This window comes from Protopterus annectens, chromosome 14.part0 (genome assembly GCF_019279795.1).
Source record: "Protopterus annectens isolate FY-2018-M chromosome 14.part0, PAN1.0, whole genome shotgun sequence".
Taxonomy (NCBI): Eukaryota; Metazoa; Chordata; order Ceratodontiformes; family Protopteridae; genus Protopterus; species Protopterus annectens.
The window spans coordinates 1,007,256,005-1,007,279,063 of NC_056748.1; the positions used below are offsets into that span (position 1 = coordinate 1,007,256,005).

Here is a 23,059-nt window from a genome sequence, read left to right on the forward strand (position 1 = left end):
AAGTCAAGATGTGCCATGCTGATAGACTCCTACTCAAGAAGACTAAATGCTGCAATTAAATCAAAAGGTGCTTCAGCAAAGTATTAGTTTAATGGTGTCCACACTTATGTAACCAGCTTATTGTACGTTTTTAATTTAATTTTTTCCCCTAACAGATTTATTTGTTTTTTTAAATTGAATTGTACAGGTTATAGCTCATATTAAAGCTGGGAAAAGTTTGAAATAATGTATTGCGGTCTCATTTTTTTATATCACAAAAACCTGGCATTTTAACAGGGGTATGTACACTTTTTATATCCACTGTACATCTTGTAACATGGATTGTGTCACTATTTTAATTAGACTTATGAGAACAATGGTATTCTTTGAGAGTAACGTACCTTTAAGGAACAAGATTTCCTGGATGATGTAGGTTTATATAGTATTCAGACTTGAGGGCAGTTGTTTTACATTTTGTATTTGCTTTTGTGTTTTCTGAGGAAGTCCACAGACACTAAGGTGGATGAAAGCACTTAATGTTTTAACTGAAGTTCTTTTATTAAAAGTTTTTTGTAGAATCCTGAGGCTCTGATGTCTCGTTGGCAGGTACACATATAATGAAAATCACACTTTCCTGTAGCTCTTGTCCGAGGTAGAATGACCGTGCTAACAGAAATTTTGGCTTTTATTTATGCTGAGCACCTAACTACTACACTATACAATTTAATTAATTGTTTAGTTGTTTTCATATATTACTTGGACAGTTAGTGTGCTCCTTATGTTCATAATGTTCACAATGTTTTTTGCCCAATAGAAAGTGAAACCTGACTTAATTACTGTTCTACCAAGAAATATAGTCTCTTTGATAGTAGTCGTCAAGTGTTTAATAAATGTGAGGAGGGGTAGACGGTTACTAATATGGAAGGAGCGCTGCCCATGACCATTGGGTACACACTCAAGTTTGCAGATGCAGCTGCAAAAACAGAAGACTTTGTCTACTCCAATCTGCAGGAACATGAGCCTTGTGCCAGCTGATGGTGCAACCAATAGGGTGGTCACGTGGGGCTGGGTGAACAAGTCTCTTAGTGGCAGGAAAGGACTGTAGAGAAAGTTTGGAAGCAGATAATATCTTCTGGGCCTTTTTTGAGCAGATCTCTGAGGTGTAGATTTTCACAGATACCATGAACTGACTGAAGGAACTGCACTAAATAATTTTTATTTTTATCTTAAAAGCATCATGTGGATTTAAAGGGTCCCTGAAAATAAAAGTAAACTAGGATGTAAATTGATAATTAATTTTCGCTTGTGAAAGAGTCTGTATGTAGGTTTAAAAACAGCTTATGCTTGTTTATTGATTTATCTTCCCCATTTTCTGTCTCAACTTCTTATGCAGCTAGCACTGTCTTAATTACTGTCTTTTGTTGACCGTTTCTCAGTTATAGGAGAATTTGGATTATTTAGTCTTCAGCTAGTAAGACAGTGTTAACTTTGTAATGTATTATATACACAAGATTGAAGCTGTTGATAAAAATTGTCTTCAATGGAGCATGGGGGGATTAAATTCTGAGTACCTGAAGAACACTATTGTGCATCGATTACATTTCCTGTAGACACAGTTAAGACGAACGCAATAGGACATAAGGCTGCGAACATGAAATTAGCACAATGTAGTCTGTACTTAAAGTGAAAATTATTCCATTATCTTTTGACAATATACCATATTCATTCAGCGTCAATGGATCATTTAAAGATAGCAGCTAAAGGAAGAGAATATAAGTTGTCATTATTTCTGATACACCAATTTACATATTTCTTATATGTGCAGTATCTGTTGTTGTTAAGAATGCCAAACTGCTTCTCTGAAGAAAATGTCATTCATATTGGAAGTTTGTACTGTTATGTTTGTCTGTGTACTTTTCTTCATAAAGTTTGAGTATTATAATTCTGTATTATTTAGAAGGAGGTATGAATACATTTTTTCTACTAAACTACCCAAATATTCCCCTTGCTTTTTTACAGTTACAGCTGCTCAAATAAGTTTCAATTATTTTGACTAATTTGTCTTAAACAAGGCACTTGTTGTTCCTGCATGGTATTTAATAGCAGAACTAAAACTCCAACACAGTTGTATGGAAGCATAGTTTTACTTAAAATGCGTACAGCATCATATTATATCAGATGCCATGGGGAGGGGGACTACACAGGCTAGTTTTGTACACCTACTTGGTTTACTCACAATTTCCACAAAGAAGTGGCTGTTCGGCAAAAGTCAAAACCTGTTCTACAATTAAGCCAAAGACTAATAAGCCACAAAGAAATATATAATTTTGCCCTTAACATTTTCTCAATTGTTGAAAACCTGTTTTATGACACTGTTCCTCACGTGTATGAGACTGACTGAAGTTATTAGATCCACCACCAGATTTTGTACAGGATATTTCTATTACATCATTGTGTGAGTTTTATTCATTTGTAGACAGTCTTATTAAAGGATTGTATGTAATAATCAACATACATGGATTCATCTTTATCATGGGATCATAGGAGGTTACTAGGCTATCGACCCAGAGGTCATTTCAAGCCTAGCCTTTTCATCTCAATGTAATACCATAGACACTCTAGTCAATACACAGGATTTTATTTCATAAAGACTGCCCATGTACAGGACAGTTGTGTCCACTATCCCAGATATGATTTTACAGTGCCCCATCCACTCATCCAGGTTCTTTTTGAACAGTGTCATAGAGGTACGCTGCTTCATATGAACTGGTAGCCTATTCCAAAAATGCAGCAGTTGCTGGTTGATAAATCTGTCCCTCTAGCATGTCCTATTCAAGTTGCAGGCCATACTTAGGTCCCTGGAATGGGTCACTCTTGTCCCATTTGATTTATGGATGTGCAGCAAATTCATTAGATTTGGGTCAGAGATTGCTCTATAAGCCAGGCATATTTCTCCCCTGAGAAGTCTATATGATAAAAAGTATAGTGATAGGGGCTGTAATTGGTCTGTGCAAGGCATGTACTGGAGTCCTTTATCTTCTATGTTTGTTTGATACATGCCAAAAGGGGTGTTATACTTAATTATAGGCCTGATTAGTGATGAGTATAAAGGAGGTTATAACCTCCTTTGCTCTAGAGGCTATGCCTTTGCTAATCAAGTGCACTACGTAGAAAGGCTTCCTTACTACAGTAAACACATGGTGGTCAAAGTTAAGGTTGTAGTCTTGTGATAACTGATACCTTACCACTTCGTAGGTACACATGGTATTGTTAATTTGATAATGTGAAAGGGCATTGTTTTTACTGAAGGGAATGATGATGCATTTCTTTGCATTTAGTTTGAGACCGTGACTAAGACACCAGTTGTTGTTCTGAGTAAGACCCTCCTGAAGTATACTGACATAATTTTGGGATTCAGTAATTGCACCCGGTTTGCAGTTGTCCATGGACTTGGGCAACCACAGCCCCTAGTTTTGCCCTGAACTTCTGAGAAGTATATACCAAACAGTAGGGGACCCAGCACTGACCCTTGTGGCACCCCCCCCCCCCCAGTGACAGGTCTGCTTGTTGATTTGGAGTCACCCCCTTTGATAGTGTGTGAACAATTGATGAACCAATTGGCAAATCATCTTACAACAAAGGGGTTTACATTCAGTTTGCTAAGTTTATTGGCAATGCGTGAGTGTGAGATTATGTGAAGGCCTTGGCCAAGTCAAGGTATGCTGTCTGCACAGATTTGTCCTCGTCAATGGCCCTGGTCACATTTTCAGAGAAATCCACCAGGTTTAACAGGCAGGATCTGCCCTTGACAAAGCCAAATTGGGTCAGATCCAGGGTTTAGAGGTCACCTATGTCTTTATTTATGAGGTCCATGATGATGCGTTCCATGGCCTTATAGATGACGCTGGTCAGACTTACGGGTGTGTAATTCTCCGGGTCTGTTGCTAAGCCACCTTTGTGGAGGGGAAAAGCTGTTGCTGTTCTTCATTCTGCAGGAACATATTCTGTGGTAGACTGTGATTGAATAGGGTACTTAATGGTAATGCCAGTTCATGTTTTAGTTTGTTTAGAAGACAGCTAGGGATGCTGTCTGGTCTCATATAGGCTGTGTTTTTTGCCTTAGACAAGGCTTTAATGACCTTCTCTTTGGATATGTCAGGTGGGGGGAAGTTGGGGGCAAGGTTTTTGACAAGTTTGGAGGGGATAAAGGAGTGAAATGTTTGCCAAATCTGTCTGCCAGGAGGTTTGCTATCTCTTAAGGATCAGTGTGTGTGATACCATTAGTCACTAGTTAGGCAAATGCTTGGGTTCTACCATTTATAGGTTTCATAGGTTTCATAGGTTCATACTAGGCTATCTGCCCGAGGGCATTTACAAGCCTAGCCCATAGTTTTGTGGCTTACGCCACCCCTTTAGTATGGGGAACTATACCCATTATTTTGCTGTGCCTCTGTTGATCAGTGACACTGAGGTAATCCCTGGGGTATATCTGCGATCTCCCATCCATTGGTCAAGATTTCTCTTGAACAAGGCCAGCGAGGTGCTCTGCCTCACATATACCGGGATTTTATTCCACAGCATAGGGAGTCTTTGGGTGATGAATCTATCCCTCCAGCACGTCCTATTAATAGCCGTGTCGAGGTTTAAGTCTCCGCCCTTGTGGCTCTGACGGATCTAGATTTTTGAGGTGAAGCATATTCATCAAATCTGGGTTTGACATGGCCTTGTATGTTAGGCAAAGGTCACCTCTGAGCAAGCGGTGGCGACTGAATAGAGCTGGAGTTCTTTCAGTCGGGCAGCATAGGACAGATGTTTGAGACCCTTTATCCTTTTGGTGAGGAACTTTTGTGGCCTCTCCAGCTGCTGCAAGTGTCGGGTCAGATACATTCGAATGGGGCATTGTACTCAATCATTGGTCTGATGAGTGATGAGTATAGGAGACTATGACCTCCTTGATCTAGATGAGAATCCCTTCATGATAAGGTGGGCAATGTAGAAGGTTTTCCTAACTACTTTAGCTACATGGGTGTCGAATGACAGACTACTATCAACCTGGGTCCCCAGGTCCCTGATAACTTCTTCTGTACTCAGTGGATTGCCACCTATTTGGTAGCTAGGGGTAACCTTGTTTTTCCCGAAGGGTATGACTATGCATTTTTTGGCATTTAACTTTAGGCCATGGCTCTGGCACCAGTTATCCGTTTCTGTGAGACCCTCCTGAAGGATATCTGTGTCAGATGTGTTTTCTACTATGGCGCCCAGTTTGCAGTCATCTGCAAACTTTGTCAGCCATAACCCTCCTGTGTTTGCTTGTACGTTGGAAAAGTAGATGCCAAACAAGAGTGGGCCCAGGACTGAGCCCTGTGGTACACCACTTGTGACAGGCTTTGAGTCTGACATGGCGCCAGCAACTCTGACCCTGTGGGTTCTGTCACTCAGCCAGTTTGCAACCCATCTTGTGATGTATGGGTTAACATTTAAGCTGATGAGTTTTTCAATGATACCCGAGTGGGGTATTGTATCAAAGGCCTTCGCCAGATCGAGGTAGGCTGTATGGACTGCCTTTCCCTCATCAATGGCTTTGGTGACTGTTTGAAAAAGTCAACCAAGTTTAGAAGGCATGATCTGCCTTTGACAAAGCCAAACTGGGATGGATCCAAAGTCTGCAAATTCCCTATGTCTTTATTTATGAGGTCCATTATGATCCTCTCCATGGCTTTGCAGATAAGGCTTGTCAAGCTAATGGCCGGTAATTTCCAGGGTCGGTGGAGGCACCGCCTTTGTGAAGTGGGACCACAGTTGCAGTCGCCACTCCTGGAGTGCGTATCCAGAGGTAAGACTATGATTAAACAGCTGTCCTAGCTGTGGGTTTAATTCCTCGTTGAGTTCGTGGAGCACACAGCCGGGGACACCATCAGGTCCCATGGATGCTGTGTTTTTGCTTTGAGAGAGCAGTTCTCACTTGGGCGTTGGAGATGTTTGGGGCTGCAATCGCTTGGTATAGATATCTCTCCTTTTGGGGGGAAGTTTGCACTGAACCTGTCAGCCAGTATGTTGGCAATGTCTGTAGGATCAGTAATCTTCACATCATTTTGAACTAGTTCTGAGCATATCTGGGAGTTTCCTCCCAGGTTTCTAATATAGCTAAAGAAGGCCTTATGATTGTCTTTTGAGTCTTTAGCTATTTTTCTCTCAAAATTTGCTTTGGATGATTTTATGAGAGCTCTTAGTTTTACTTATAGTGATCAAGGGTGTCTTACCTTTTAAGGATTTTGCTCTATCTTGTAGTAGCTTCCTCCTTTTGTTGTAGAGTTTGTTTATGGCTGGGGTCCACCAGAGTGGACGCTTGCCTTTGGTACAAAGAGTCTTTGTTTTGCTTGGGATTGCCTTATCCATGCAGTCCTGCAGGTGCTGGTAGAAGGCATTTGTAAGTGATTCAGCGGCTTGAGTACTGTTTTCCGTCGGCTCGGGGCCTTAAAGGAGACCACACTAGTCTTTAGAAGTGTGAAGTCGGCTTTGAGAAGTTCTTTACTGTGGTCTTTTTATTTCAGGTGGGGTGGGATGAGGACCTCCAGCGAGATTAGTTTGTGATCTGATCTCACCAGTGAGGGGTATACTTCCGGTGTTGAACATTGTGCTCCCATGTTCGTGATGATGAGATCAAGTATGTTTTCTCCTCTTGTGGGGATGGTGACTAGTTGTTCCATGGCATTTGAGTTTATGAATTCCAGGAACTTTTGGGCTAGGGTGTTTGGGCTTGAGTAGTGTTCCCAGTCTATATTAGGGTAATTGAAGTCACCTAGTATGATGGTGTTTGGTGATACATTTATCCCTCTAGTGTTTTCAGGAAGGCCATGTGAGGTTCCTGAGTTTGTGAGGGTGGCCTGTAACATGCTACAATTTGCAGAGCAGTCTTGCCTATGGTTAATTGCACCTGGATGGTCTCCGATGCATCGTGCGTTGCCACCAGTCTTGAGGTGTGGGTGTCTTTGATGAATATGGATACCCCCCCTCCTTTCTTGGTATTGTCCGGATTTTGGGGCGGAGCATGATAAGAGGTAAAACCTGATAGTGCTGGGGTGCTCTCAGGAGCCTTGAACCAGGTTTCTGTCACTGCACAGACATCGATGTTCTCCATACTGAGAAGGGCCTGCGTGCATTTTGAGATTTAGACTTCTGGCATTGAGCAGCATTACCCTTAGTTTTTTCCTTTTTGTGTTCTAGGGTGGTAGGTTTAGAATTTGAGCCTTGCCTAAAAAGGCACTATGGGGGTGGCAAGAGCCTTTGCCAATATCCGGAATCCCAGGGGTGACTGGTGCAAGCCGTCCCTTATGACAGCGTGGCTTGTCCAGCATGTCATCCCAGGCAGACAGACATTGGATCCCCTTTGAATGACACCAGAGTTTAAGCCAATTGTTAAAGCTGATCATCTTATCTCTGTATTGTGGCATCATTCTTGGTGAAGGTAGGATACTGCTCAAGGTCAGGGTCATACCTGCCTGGGCTACATAATCAGAGAGCTCCTCAATGTCTCTTTTCATGTAGTCCAAGGAATGCGTCTCAGGTCATTTACACCAGCGTGGACAATGACTGAGTCATATTTGTACCTGCTGTTGAGAGACCTGAGTGCTTGCGTTATGTGGCGGATTCTAGCCCGACAGGCAGCTTACTGTGACCTTCTCCTTACTCAGTCTGGTGGCGGGACGTCAGTGTGTCTGACTATGGAGTCACCAATGACTAGTGTGTCTGGCATTGTGTTTGGCCTTAAGGGCTGTGACTGTTTGACACTCTGACTGTGAGGTCTATGTGTTGCAGGTGTTGTGTTCTGAGGTGGTGGTTGTTTGGGTGTCTGCTTTGGTGGCCTCTGCTGTTTTGGTAGATTTTTGATCAGAGCCGCCGGTATGTCTTTGTGTGTTTATGTGTATGATTTGAGGTTGTGATGGTACTATGTGAGACTGGGTCTATAGTGTGTGTGGTAACCTTCTCCTCCTGACTGGTCTTGCCAGTCCTATGTTGAGAGAGCTCAGCCTCCAGTTTGGCCGTATAGTTGCATCTCTCATGTATTTGTGTTTTGTGGGAGGAGGAGAGGGTTGTCTGTGTACATGAGGCAATTGTAACATTGCCTCAATATTCCCAGGTTCACCAGCTGAGCAGGAGAGGACACTAGCAACTGATCCTCGACATGCTAGAAGGACTAGACAAAAAACTTTAAAAGAGATTCGGGGCGTGGTGACCGAGAAATGGGGGTTTGCCTTTTGGGGTGCTATCTATAAGAGTGCCGTATCAAGGTAATAAGTACTGTAGGAGCAAGTGCTAGGTTTAACAGATAGAGAAAAGTCTACTTGGAGTCAAGTAGAGATGATCTTTTAGGTATTAGAGAAAGTGCTAGTAACAGGGATGCTTAAAGGTAAGATTGAAAAGAATGCACTCTGCAGTGTGCACTAGAGAAGTTAGATATGAAAGTAGGTAACTTGAGTTTTACCTGTTTAAAAGTTAAGGTTTAGTGGAGAGTTACTATTTTTAAAACAGCAAGATGGACTGAAAGGGTGGTTACTTTTGTATTTTGGTACTATGAAATACTGTAGGATGGCCAATAAATTTAAATAATTGAAGGGGTGGGATTTCAAAAGTGATGGTTTTGTGATTACTCACATAAGCCAGTGAAAGTAGAGAGAAATGAGATATATGGTCAGATTAACATAAGAGGCTGGCAACTAGAAAGACAGTGGTATTTAACAAGACAACTTAAATGGGTGGGAGGGAGGGAAAATTTCTGCCTGACTCAGAACAGAGAGAGCTGTGGTCTCTTTTGAAGTTTTAATATGCTGTTAAACAGAATGCAAGCAAAGCACAAGGTAAAGAAAACAAACTACAGTATTCAAAATATAGAAAGGCAATACAGAAATACAAAAATAACAGCAAACTAACCTTTCCTTCACAGCAAAGTGTAGCAGAGTCTGGATGAGCCTTTCTGGTAAAGCTCTGAAATGTTTTAGTTTACTCCTTAAATAGAAATTTTAGTTCCTAGCTCCACCCCCTCTGTTAACAAGTGATTAACCTTAAGTGACCTTTTCTGTCTTATGAATGAGTCCTTAATTAATCAGTTCTTATTTCTGCCTGACTCAGAACAGAGAGAGCTGTGGTCTCTTTTGAAGTTTTAATATGCTGTTAAACAGAATGCAAGCAAAACACAAGGTAAAGAAAACAAACTACAGTATTCAAAATATAGAAAGGCAATACAGAAATACAAAAATAACAGCAAACTAACCTTTCCTTCACAGCAAAGTGTAGCAGAGTCTGGATGAGCCTTTCTGGTAAAGCTCTGAAATGTTTTAGTTTACTCCTTAAATAGAAATTTTAGTTCCTAGCTCCACCCCTCTGTTAACAAGTGATTAACCTTAAGTGACCTTTTCTGTCTTATGAATGAGTCCTTAATTAATCAGTTCTTATTTCTGCCTGACTCAGAACAGAGAGAGCTGTGGTCTCTTTTGAAGTTTTAATATGCTGTTAAACAGAATGCAAGCAAAACACAAGGTAAAGAAAACAAACTACAGTATTCAAAATATAGAAAGGCAATACAGAAATACAAAAATAACAGCAAACTAACCTTTCCTTCACAGCAAAGTGTAGCAGAGTCTGGATGAGCCTTTCTGGTAAAGCTCTGAAATGTTTTAGTTTACTCCTTAAATAGAAATTTTAGTTCCTAGCTCCACCCCCTCTGTTAACAAGTGATTAACCTTAAGTGACCTTTTCTGTCTTATGAATGAGTCCTTAATTAATCAGTTCTTATTCTGCCTGACTCAGAACAGAGAGAGCTGTGGTCTCTTTTGAAGTTTTAATATGCTGTTAAACAGAATGCAAGCAAAACACAAGGTAAAGAAAACAAACTACAGTATTCAAAATATAGAAAGGCAATACAGAAATACAAAAATAACAGCAAACTAACCTTTTCTTCACAGCAAAGTGTAGCAGAGTCTGGATGAGCCTTTCTGGTAAAGCTCTGAAATGTTTTAGTTTACTCCTTAAATAGAAATTTTAGTTCCTAGCTCCACCCCTCTGTTAACAAGTGATTAACCTTAAGTGACCTTTTCTGTCTTATGAATGAGTCCTTAATTAATCAGTTCTTATTTCTGCCTGACTCAGAACAGAGAGAGCTGTGGTCTCTTTTGAAGTTTTAATATGCTGTTAAACAGAATGCAAGCAAAACACAAGGTAAAGAAAACAAACTACAGTATTCAAAATATAGAAAGGCAATACAGAAATACAAAAATAACAGCAAACTAACCTTTCCTTCACAGCAAAGTGTAGCAGAGTCTGGATGAGCCTTTCTGGTAAAGCTCTGAAATGTTTTAGTTTACTCCTTAAATAGAAATTTTAGTTCCTAGCTCCACCCCTCTGTTAACAAGTGATTAACCTTAAGTGACCTTTTCTGTCTTATGAATGAGTCCTTAATTAATCAGTTCTTATTTCTGCCTGACTCAGAACAGAGAGCTGTGGTCTCTTTTGAAGTTTTAATATGCTGTTAAACAGAATGCAAGCAAAACACAAGGTAAAGAAAACAAACTACAGTATTCAAAATATAGAAAGGCAATACAGAAATACAAAAATAACAGCAAACTAACCTTTCCTTCACAGCAAAGTGTAGCAGAGTCTGGATGAGCCTTTCTGGTAAAGCTCTGAAATGTTTTAGTTTACTCCTTAAATAGAAATTTTAGTTCCTAGCTCCACCCCTCTGTTAACAAGTGATTAACCTTAAGTGACCTTTTCTGTCTTATGAATGAGTCCTTAATTAATCAGTTCTTATTTTGCCTGACTCAGAACAGAGAGCTGTGGTCTCTTTTGAAGTTTTAATATGCTGTTAAACAGAATGCAAGCAAAACACAAGGTAAAGAAAACAAACTACAGTATTCAAAATATAGAAAGGCAATACAGAAATACAAAAATAACAGCAGACTAACCTTTCCTTCACAGCAAAGTGTAGCAGAGTCTGGATGAGCCTTTCTGGTAAAGCTCTGAAATGTTTTAGTTTACTCCTTAAATAGAAATTTTAGTTCCTAGCTCCACCCCCTCTGTTAACAAGTGATTAACCTTAAGTGACCTTTTCTGTCTTATGAATGAGTCCTTAATTAATCAGTTCTTATTTCTGCCTGACTCAGAACAGAGAGAGCTGTGGTCTCTTTTGAAGTTTTAATATGCTGTTAAACAGAATGCAAGGAAAACACAAGGTAAAGAAAACAAACTACAGTATTCAAAATATAGAAAGGCAATACAGAAATACAAAAATAACAGCAAACTAACCTTTCCTTCACAGCAAAGTGTAGCAGAGTCTGGATGAGCCTTTCTGGTAAAGCTCTGAAATGTTTTAGTTTACTCCTTAAATAGAAATTTTACTTCCTAGCTCCACCCCCTCTGTTAACAAGTGATTAACCTTAAGTGACCTTTTCTGTCTTATGAATGAGTCCTTAATTAATCAGTTCTTATTTCTGCCTGACTCAGAACAGAGAGAGCTGTGGTCTCTTTTGAAGTTTTAATATGCTGTTAAACAGAATGCAAGCAAAACACAAGGTAAAGAAAACAAACTACAGTATTCAAAATATAGAAAGGCAATACAGAAATACAAAAAATAACAGCAAACTAACCTTTCCTTCACAGCAAAGTGTAGCAGAGTCTGGACGAGCCTTTCTGGTAAAAAACTTCACCAAGGCAAACTATACCATCCTAGGGGAAGATATAAATGCTTTGCAGGCCGCATTCTGTTTAACAGCATATTAAAACTTCAAAAGCTGTAAAAAGCCCTATGGTTATCCCTGACTGTGATGCTAAGTTTTTCTCAAAGTTACCCTTAGAGGATTTGACATGTTGTCTTTTTTTGCTTATTGAGGCTGAGGAGGGTGCTTTTCCATCGTTGGGTCATTGTCTTAGTTTTCCAGTCAGCAACTTTTTGCATTTGTTGTAATGTTTGTTGATGCTGGATGTCCACCAGGGCAGCTTGTTTTTGCTTGGGGCTCTGGCCTTGATTCTCTCTGGAACAGCTAAGTTGATACACTTATACAAATGATTGTACAGGGCTTTAGTGTAGTTACCACTTCCAGCTGGGGGTGTGGCCTGCAAAGCATTTATATCTTCCCCTAGGATGGTATAGTTTGCCTTGGTGAAGTTTTTTAGTCTGACTTCACACTTTGGGAGTTCTGGTGTTAGTGCCAGTTTGAAGGCGACTGATCTGCGGTCAGATTTAACTAATGAGGGTGTGATAGTTGCGGTGGTGCATCTGTTCGTCAATGTAGTGGGGCCAGATCTAGTATGTTTGTTGCTGTGATTGGGGTTTGAACAGTTTTCTCTGTGGAATTTGAGTTAACAAAGTCAAGGAACTTTTGTGCTAGTGAGTTAGGGCTAGAGTAGGTTTCTCAGTTGATGGTGGGATAATTGAAATCCCCCATGACCAGAGTGCTTGCAATATTTGGATTGACTCCAGTTTGGTCAAGTAAGCAGTAAGCTTTTAACGCATCATGATCCATGGAGGGAGATCTGTAACTATCTATGACTTGAAAGGGGGTCTTACCCATTTAATCTGAACTTGGAGTAACTTCATGGAGTTGTCCTGTCTAACTAGTTAGAAGGTGAATTTATCTCCAGTATAGATAGAAACACTGCCTCCTTTGGTTCTCTCACATTCGTTTTTCAGTCTGAAGCTGTTAAAGGCATTCTAGCCTTGCAAGGCTAGGGTACTGTCTGAGGCCTTTAATCAGGTTTCTGCGACTGTACAGACATCTACACCCTCCAGTAATAGGAGTGCTTCCAGGGTGTGCAGTTTACCAATGCAAAATCTAAATATCAATCTGAAGTTGTTAATCTTCTTCCTATTCATCACTGATGAGTTCAGTTCCAAGCCCTCAGAACCAAGTCAGCCTTATACCAAGCTGCACCAAAAACTTTCGAGCTAAGCTGTTACCCACAATGCCCTTTGCTCAGTTACCTCAGATCTCGTTTGCTGCACAGCCATATAGCAGCATTTCACCAAGCTCTCCAGCTAAGTGCTTTTTTCAGATATATTTACTAGTTTTGAAAAAGTTTTTCTCTTTTTATAATCTCTTCTTGATTTCTATATTGCTTCAGCTCTACCCACAGGTATTTCCCTCTTACCATTGTTGGTAATTTCTTGGTATTTCTAACTTTCTACCCTTGTCGTATCTTGTTACCATTGTTGGTATTTCCTTTCTCTTTCTTCTTCATTTGCTCTCTTTCCGCACTCTTTTCCTTTTGTGTGAGTGTGTTCTGGGATGTCTGAAAAGAAGGGAACTACAGGGTTTAAACACTGCTCTTCTTGCAGTGGTAAACTACCGAATAGTGACCTCCATGAAGTGTGTGTGTACTGTTTGGGGGTTCCGCATTTGTCTGTGAAACCCCCGTGTGATATTTGTGCTAGTTTCAGTCAGCGGATGCTGAATGAATGTCATAACAACCTGATTTTAAAGGGCCTGCTTGCTTTACCTTTTTCCGAGGCTATTTCTGCAATGGAGGTCTCATCCCCTCCTTCTTTGGACAAGAAACATCCTCGATCGGACCCCTCTTCACCGGCTGGTGACAGAGGCAAAACTCACAAGCACAAGGCTTATAAGTCCTCATCTGAACACCGCTCTGCCTCCTCGGTGCTGACTACTACATCGGCTCCAGCAAAGATTACCGAGGTTGCCTCTATGGCACCTAATCCGGCACCGACGACTACGGCACCGTCTGCTGTCTTGGTACTGACCAGCATATCAGTTTCTCTCTCTGTGCCGACATCGCCCATTTCTGGTTTGATATCGGTTCCGACAACTACCTTGGAACTGTTTTTGTCATCCATTCCAATCGTAACTTTGGCTCTGAGCCCATTCACTGCTCCGACCATATAGTTGTTACCAGTTGCAAAATTGGAATCAGTGCCGTTCTGTGACACACCATGGACCCAATACTCATCTACTGTGGACCCGTTTGCCGGACAAGCCTGCAGCCCCTTTTTGGACTGGCCTGATTCCCCCTCAGGGGCATTGGTGAGCTCCACCAGGAGCCTTTCCAAATTGGATGTAGTGCTCCTTTTTTACCAGCTGCTGACCGCCAGGGGACTTCCAAATCCATCTAGACCCTATCCTACTCCAGGTTTAGGGTCTATTTCTCCAGCAACCCCTACTTACTCTCCTCCCTTGAAACCATTGGTTCCAAGGCTCATTTATCCAACTTTTACTAGAGGACTTCCTTCCTCGGCGCCGAAAACAACTCTTTCTGCGGCCCCGAGTCCCCTTTGTGTGTCGGTTCCATCGGAACCCACCCTTCCTCAATCTCATGCTTGAGGGTGGAACCTCCAGTTCCAGTCTCTGTTCTGACAGTTTTGTCGGTCCCGACTTCGGATCCGAGGGTGACTACCGCTCCAAGTCCGCTTAAGGCTCCGTCCCCAGGAGTGGACCGTCTGGAGCAGGGTGTGACCCCAGTTCTGATTTTGTCTTCTTCGGTTCCAAGCTCCTATTCCTGTTCGGGTGGGCCCGATTTCCAGGTGATGGAGAGGGTGCTTGCTGCTAGCAATCCTCCTCCATTAGTTATTCCCCCTGTTCCTTCTGAGCCCCAGCTGTCAAAGGCCACCCCCCCCAGGACTCTGAGAGCACAAGGCCCAGGAAACCCCTGTCCAGAACATTAACCTTTCTGAGTCTTCTTCGGATGCTCCCACCAAAGAACCCCCTCGGAAATGGGTGTGTAAGAGGAAACACATGAACTCCCCAGAGGGGTCCCTCACGGAAGATATGGACTACGATGATGGGGAAGGGTCCCCACGGTCACCCCCTGACGATGTCTCCTTTGGAGACATCATGGAAATCTTGAAACAGAGGGGTGACTGGAAGTCCTCCAACCCTTCCTCGGAGGAATCCATATTACTGCAGGCCTTCCGCTCTCAGCCCTCTACTTCTTGGGTGGCCCCCTGGTGATGAATTGGTTAAACTCATCGTGCAGTGGGCTTGGAAGAACCCTGACTCTGTTGAGGCCATCCCCAGGAGATCAGACAAAGTACGCTCCCCTCCAGAGGATCAACCCCACTGGTCCAGAGGTTTGCCAGTGGACGCTATGCTGGTGGCAGCAGCCACGAAAAAGGACCTTGCAGAAGAGTCCAGCTGTTCACCTGCCCAACAGAGAGTCCCAGGCAGTGGACAGGTTAGGGAAGTGAGTCTTTGCATCAGCGACCTTCGCAGTTAGGTCTCTGAAATTTCTGGCACATTTTACGAGGCTCAAGAGAGAGCTTATCTCCGAACACTCCAGAACTCTCTCGGGTCAAGTATCGGATGGAGCACGAGATAAAGTTGCTTCCCAACTTGCCACCCTAGAATCTATATCTAATTCATCCATGAGGTTGCTGTCGCACGCAACCGAAGGAGCAGCTAGAGCTGCGGGTGCAGGCATAGTCATGAGATACCACGCTTGGATGCACATTTGCAACCTCACGGACTCCTTCAAGGCTTCTTTTCTAAATGCCCCTATCGAGCCATCTGCTCTGTTCGTGGCTAAGGTCAAGGATACATAGCCAGGTGCGAGCAAGATGGGAGGACCTTGTCTGCTGTTGGCCTATGCTTTTTCAAACCTCAGTGTTCCTTCTCCAGGAATCAGAGGAGCAGAAAGATGTGGCACAAGAAGTCTCAAGGTCCTTTCCGAGACGCGTGTGGTGAGGACTCCTCCAGAGGCAGAGGGGGTTCCAATAATGGAAGATGCCCCTTTCGGGGCAGAGGGGATCCCCAGAACCAGGGCTCCAGAGATTCCTTCTCGGGTAGACCATATCAGCACTCCTGAGGCGCTGCCCAATTGCTTTCCTCTGGAAGCAGTCGGGGCATGTTTTTTCTCTGCACCAAGTTGCCTGGCCCTCCATTACGAGCAATCAGTTGGTGCAGAGAATCATTACCAGAGGCTACCATATGCTACTAATAACTCATCCAAGACCTCCAGAATCCCTTCCTGATGTTCCACCCAGTCAAAGGGAGGAGGCAGCTTCCGAAATATGAAAGCTATGTCAAAAATGAGCCATCCAACAGGTCCCCCCAGACCAGTGCGGATCAGGGTTCTTCTCAAGCTTTTTTTGGTGCCAAAGAAAACAGGGGACTGGAGGCCCATTCTGGATCTCAGCCAACTAAACAAATAGGTAGTTCAGACCAAGTTCCGCATGGTCATGATTCAATCAATCCTCCCCTTTCTATGGGAGGTTGTGTGGATGTGCTCATTAGATCTCCGGGATGAGTATTACCATATAAAGATGGACAAGCGCTCCAGGAGCCTCCTTCACTTCTGGTTGGGAGCTGATCACTGCCAATTCAGAGCCCTGCCTTTCAGTCTCCCAATGGCCCCCAGAGTGTTCACGAAATGTCTTGCAGTGGTAACAGCTCATCTGAGACTTCAGGGATTCCAGGTGTTTCCATACCTTGATGATTGGCTCCTCTCTGCCCCCACCAAGCATCTTCTGGTCAGGGCCCTCAGTTACACACTAGCTCTAGCGGAATGATTAGGCATCACCATACATTGGGAGACATCAAACCTTCAACCATCACAAAAACTGGAATTCATAGGGGCAATATTCAACACCCATTCAACCCTGATCTCACTTCCTCTCTACAGGCTTCAGAGACTAAGGGCACAAGTTCAGGTGATACTCTGTCGAAGCAAGGTGTCTGCAAAGGAAATCCTTTAAGCCTTGGGATCTATGGCTGCAGCCATCCCCATAGTTTCCTTAGCCAGACTACACATAAGATTACTACAATGGCTCCTTCAGGCCCAGTGGATATCCAATCTCCCCCTGAGTTCAAAGATTCTCGTCACCAACATTTGCAAACAAGATCTCCTCTGGTGGACGAGTACAGATGAAAATCTTTAGTGTCGCCCCTTCCAGGTTCCACAGCCCAGCACCATGGTGACCACGGATGTTTCCCTGATGGGGTGGGGGGGTCACTTCCAGGGAAAGTCAGTCCAAGGCACGTGGTCCAATGTAGAGGTCAATATGCATGTCAGTGTCCTGGAGTTAAGAGCAGTGCTGTTGGTGTTGCAAGCTTTTCATCCATTTCTTCCATCCGGAACGATTGCTGTCCAGTCGGACAATATGTTCGTGGTCTGGTACATAAACGAACAGGGAGGGACCAAATCTTACCCCCTATGTTGCAAAGCCATGAGAATCTGGCAGTGGGCGATGGCTTCCAAAAGCTTTCTGATCACAACGCATATCCCAGGGAGCTTCAATGTGATTGTGGACAGACTGAGCAGATGTATTCTTCATCCTCACAAGTGGTCTCTCAACCCGAGTGTGGCGGCAGAAATTTTCAGACGTTGGGGCCAGCCATGCTGCAACCTTTTTGCCTCTACTTCAAACACAAAATGCAGCAGCTACTTTGCCCTCTTTCCCCCTCTCTGGGAGTCACAGAGAGACGCTCTAACCCATGATTGGCCCACAGGTCTCCTTTATGCTTACCGTCCGATTCCTCTGATTCACTTTGTTCTACGGAAAGCTATTCGGTTGAGAAACAGAGTGATCCTCATTGCCCCATGTTGGCCTCATCAAGTGTGGTTTCCCTTCCTTTGACCTCATCTGTTACAACCTACTTGGATCCTAGACATTCATCAGGACCTCATATCTCACCCACAAGGGCTGACTCCCCGAAATCTGTCCACTCTCAAGCTGACAACTTGGTTTCTCCACTTCCGTTAGTTGCCAGGCAGGAAATCCTCTCTTCACCCGTCTGTAATATTATCTTGGCTTCTCGTAAACCATCCACCAGGAAACTTTACAGGGATAAATGGAAAAGATTCTCTATTTGGTCACATATTCAGAAGCTAGACCCGTTCTCAGCCCCCGTAGCCACTATTCTTCATTATCTGGCTGAACTGTTCGACAAAGGAGCCTCGGCTTCCACCTTTCTTGTCCATCTAGCAGCTGTTTCCAACTTTCATAACGGGTCTGAAGGAGTGCCACTTCTCTTCTCACCTTTGCAAGACCTTCCTCAAGGGTTTTTTCACAGCAGGCCTCCCATCAGACAGCCAGTAGAGGCATGGAATCCGTCCTGGGTTCTGCAGGCTCTCTCTCTGCCTCCGTTTGAGCTGGCTGCGACATGTGATCTAAAATTCCTGTCATGGAAATCCTTATTCCTAGTGGCTATAACTTCAGCCAGAAGAATTTCTGAATTACAAGCATTATGTATAAAGAGTCCTTATCTGATCTTTCATAAGGACAGAGTATCACTTCGTACTAACCCATCCTTTCTCCCCAAAGTCGTTTCTGATTTTTTGATTAACCAGTCCATTGAGCTCCCTGTGCTTTTCCCAAATTACTCTAACAAGGGAGAATACTGCCTACATGCCTTGGATGTTCATAGACAGTTAGTTTCTATCTGGACAGAACTAAATCGTTTTGTAAGTCCGACCAGCTTTTCATCCCCTTTGCTGGCCCTAGAATGAGAGGTGCAGTATTGAATGTTACTTTGTCTAAATGGCTCAGGGATTGCATTGCCTTCGCATATTCACTTATGGAGGGATCAAAGCCTGGCCAAATCAAAGCTCACTCAACTAGGGCTATTGCAGCATCTGTTGCCTTCCACTCTAGGGCCTCCATTTCTGCAGCTGCCATTTGGGCTATGCCCCACACCTTTATCAAGCATTACAAATTGGATCTGATCTCCAGGGGAAGAGCGGCCTTTGGCTCAGTGGTTCTCAGGAATGTTCTTCCATAAGAACTCGGTCCCATCAGTGAAGAATAGGAAGAAGATTAACAACTTCAGATAAAGAAGTTACATTTTAGTCGAATTTGATCGAAAGTTTGTTTGTTTGTTTGTTTGTTTAATTTAACTGTTGAGGCTGCCCACTAAAGTGTGCTAGCCTGTGTAACTGACTTATTACTGTTTCTGCATTTTCTGTGTGTTTCTATCTTAAAACAAAAAAATAATCCTTGTTTTCCCGCCTCTCCTCAACTAGTTTAGACCAGTTTACAGGCATTGCTGTATTCTGGGCTGTGGTGTAGTTCCTGTGTTGTCCATTACCTTACTTGGATAGAAGGAAGTTTCTTTGCTCACCAGTGGGAGTGGGGAGCCTTGAGCAGCCTACCTGTCCCTGTAGGAAGTGACCTCAGCACAAGAGCTGTAGTAATTGGTTGTTTTGGACCATTTCTAGCTCTTTTGAAGTTCCCTGTTTAAAATCCGCTTGGGCTTTTATGCTTTAGCGCATAAGCGCCGTTAAACTTCTTCTGGCTCCGCCAAGTCTGCTCTTCAAATTTTCCCTTAAAGAAGCTCTACTCTTAGTATAATCAGACTACTCGCTATATTATAATCCTAGCACTTGTTCTCAAAACTTCTCTACTAAGTAAGCACTCTCGTACTAAGTAAGCACTACATCCACCTACCACCCCTGTGAATATCCACTTCCCTTAAAGGCACAGCACTCCCTTATACTGTTCTAGCATGTTGAGTGGTAGATTACTGGCGTCCTCTCCAGTTCAGCTGATTAATCTGGGTATCTTGAGACAATGCTACAATTGTCTCATGTACACAGACAACCCTCTCCTCCTCCCAACAAACACAAATACATGTGAGAGATGCAACTATATTGCCAAAATGGAGGCTGAACTCTCTCAACTCAGGGCTGGCATGACCAGACAGGAGGAGATGGTAACCACACACACAACAAACCCAGTCCCACATAGACCTACCACAACTGCAAACCAAACACATAAAAACACAAAGACATACTCAGAGGCTGTAATAAAAAATTTACCAAAACAACAGAGGCTCCCAAAGCAGACATCCAAACATCCACCACCTCAAAACAAAACACATGCAACACATACTTCAATACGTCAGTGTGTCAATCAATCACAGCCCTTAAGGCCAAACACCATACCTGATACACTAGTAATAGGTGACTCTATAGTCAGATACACTGATGTCCCGCTTACCAGGCTGAACAAGGAGAGGGTGACTGTGAGCTGCCTATCGGGAGCTAGGAACCGCCACATAACACAAGCACTCGGGTCACTCCAAAGCAAGTACAAATATGACTCCGTCATTGTCCATGCTGGCGTGAATGACCTGAGACGTACCTCCCTGGACTACATGAAAAGAGACATAGAGGAGCTCTCTGATTATGTAGCCCAGGCTGGTATGACCCTGACCCTGAGCAGCATCTTGCCCTCACCAAGAATGATGCCACAATACAAAGACAAGATGATCAGCTTTAATAATTGGCTCAAGTACTGGTGTCATTTTAAGGGGATGCAATGTCTGTCTGCCTGGGATGACATGTTGGACAAGCCACGCTGCTTTGCAAGTGACGGCTTGCACCTGTCACCACTGGGCTTCTGGATATTGGCTAAGGCTCTTGCCACCCCCATAGTGCCTTTTTTAGGCAAGGCTCAAAAGACAAACCCACCACCTTAGAAAACAAAGGGTAATGCTGCTCAATGCCAGAAGTCTAAATCTTAAGATGCAGGTGCTTGACGCACTCCTCAGTATGGAGAACATCGACGTCTGTGCAGTAACTGAAACCTGGTTCAAGGCTCCTGAGAGCACCCCAGCGCTACCAGGCTATACCTCGTATCATGCTTTTCGTCCCAAACCCGGGCCGAACCACAAAGGGAGGGGGAGTGTCCATATTCATCAAGGACACCCACACCTCCAGGTTAGTAGCAACAAATGAAGCATCAGAGACCATACAGGTGCAACTAACCATAGGCAAAACTGCTATACAACTGGTAGCATGTTACAGACCACCCTCCCAATCTCAGGAACCCCACTCAGCCTTCCTGAAGACATTGGAGGATATGAATGTATCACAAAATACCATCATACTGGGAGACTTCAACTACCCTAACATAGATTGGGTACATTATTCTAGCCCTAACACCCTAGCCCAAAGGTTCCTGGAATTCATAAATTCAAATGCACTGGAACAACTAGTCACCTCTCCCACTAGGGGAGATAATATACTAGACCTGATCATCACAAACATGGGGACAAAATGCTCCACACCGGAGGTATACCCCTCACTAGTGAGATATGACCACAAACTAATCACCCTGGATATACATATCCCACCTCCAACCCCAGCACAAAAGACCACAGTGAAAAACGTCTCAAAAGCAGACTTCACTCTTCTTAAGACTGAGATGGTATCCTTTAAGCCCACTGGGCCAGTGGATACCACATCCCACAATGCTGAATCCTTCACAAATGCTTTCTATGGACATCTCCAAGAATGCATGGATCATGCAATCCCAAATATATCCAAGTCCCTCTCCACCAAAGGCAAGCGTCCTGTCTGGTGGACCTCAGCCATTAACAAATTGTATAACAAAAGAAGGAAGCTACTGCATGACAGAGCAAAATCCCATAAAGGGAAGACATCTCTGATCAACACTAGCAGAAAACTACATTCTCTCATAAAAACATCCAAGGCCAACTTTGAGAGAAAAATCGCTAAGGACATTAAAGATAACCACAAAGCCTTCTTCAGCTATGTTAGAAACCTGGGCGGAAACCCTCAGATATGCTCAGAATTAGTTCACAACAACAAAAAATACACTGAACCCACAGATATTGCCAACATTCTGGCTGACAGGTTCAGTGCAAATTTCTCCCCTCCCTCACCCCCAAAAGAAAAAATACTTATCCCAGCTGAATGTAATCTCTCTGTCATCTCAGATGTCCAAGTGAGAGCCGCCCTCAGCAAAGCTAAAAACACAGCACCAATGGGACCTGACGGTATCTCGGGTTGCGTGCTACGTGAACTCCAAGAGGAGCTAAACCCGCACATAAAAATGCTATTTAACCTTAGCCTTACTACATGATATGTACCTGAACACTGGCATACAGCAACAGTGGTCCCACTCCACAAAGGGGGTACCTCTACAGACCCTGGGAACTACCGCCCCATAAGCTTAACCAGCCTGGTCTGCAAAGCTATGGAAAGAATCATTATGGAACTCATAAACAGAGACATTGGGGACCTACAGACACTTGACCCCACCCAGTTCGGCTTTGTAAAGGGCAGATCCTGCCTTTTGAACCTGGTTGACTTTTTCGAAACAGTCACTAGAGCCATTGATGAGGACAAAGCAGTCCATACAGCTTACCTGGACTTGGCTAAGGCCTTCGACACAATACCCCAGTCAGGCATCATAGATAAGCTCAACAGCTTAAACGTAAACCCTTATGTCACTAGATGGGTTGCAAACTGGCTAAAGGACAGAACCCATAAAGTTAAAATCGCTGGGGCAATGTCAGACTCAAAGCCAGTCACAAGTGGTGTCCCACAGGGATCTGTCCTGGGATCCCTCTTGTTTGGCATTTATTTCTCAGATGTTAAAGCAAACATGGGAGGGTTGTGGCTGAAAAAGTTCGCAGATGACTGCAAACTAGGCGCCATAGTCGATACACCAGCGGACACATACATCCTACAAAAAGGCCTCACAGAAATAGATAACTGGTGCCAGAGTCATGGCCTTAAACTAAATGCCAAAAAATGTATAGTCATCCCCTTTGGGAAAAACAAAGTACCCACTAATTATCACATAGACAGCAACCCACTGAGTACAGAAAAAATAATCAGAGACCTAGGGACCCAAGTCGACACCGACCTCTCATTTGACACCCACGTTGCCAAAGTGGTTAGAAAAATATTCTACCTTGCACACCTTATCATGAAGGGATTCACATCCAGATCCAAGGATGTCATTGTACCCCTATACTCCTCCCTCATCAGACCCATGATTTAGTACAATGCCCCATTTGGTATGTACCTCACCCGGCATTTGCAACAGCTGGAGAGACCACAAAAGTACCTCACCAAGAGGATCAAGGGTCTCCAACATATGTCTTATTCTACCAGACTAAAGAAACTCCAGCTCTATTCAGTAGCATACCGCCTGCTCAGAGGTGATCTCTGCCTGACGTACAAGGCCATGTCCAATCAGAAACTGATGGACATGCTCCACCTCAAAAAATCCAAATCCATCAGAACCATGAGAGCTAAAGACTTAAACCTCGGCACAAGTATGAATAGGACATGCTGGAGGGATAGATTCATAACCCAGAGGCTT

The 23,059-nt window shown here is 43.5% G+C and overlaps 1 protein-coding gene across 2 annotated transcripts in view; it reads left to right on the forward strand.

Annotated features, from left to right (window-relative positions):
* LRRC27 (leucine rich repeat containing 27) overlaps positions 1-23,059 on the forward strand; it is a 1,872,580-nt gene that overhangs the window by 582,980 nt on the left and 1,266,541 nt on the right. The gene's annotated exons all lie outside the window — the stretch shown is intronic.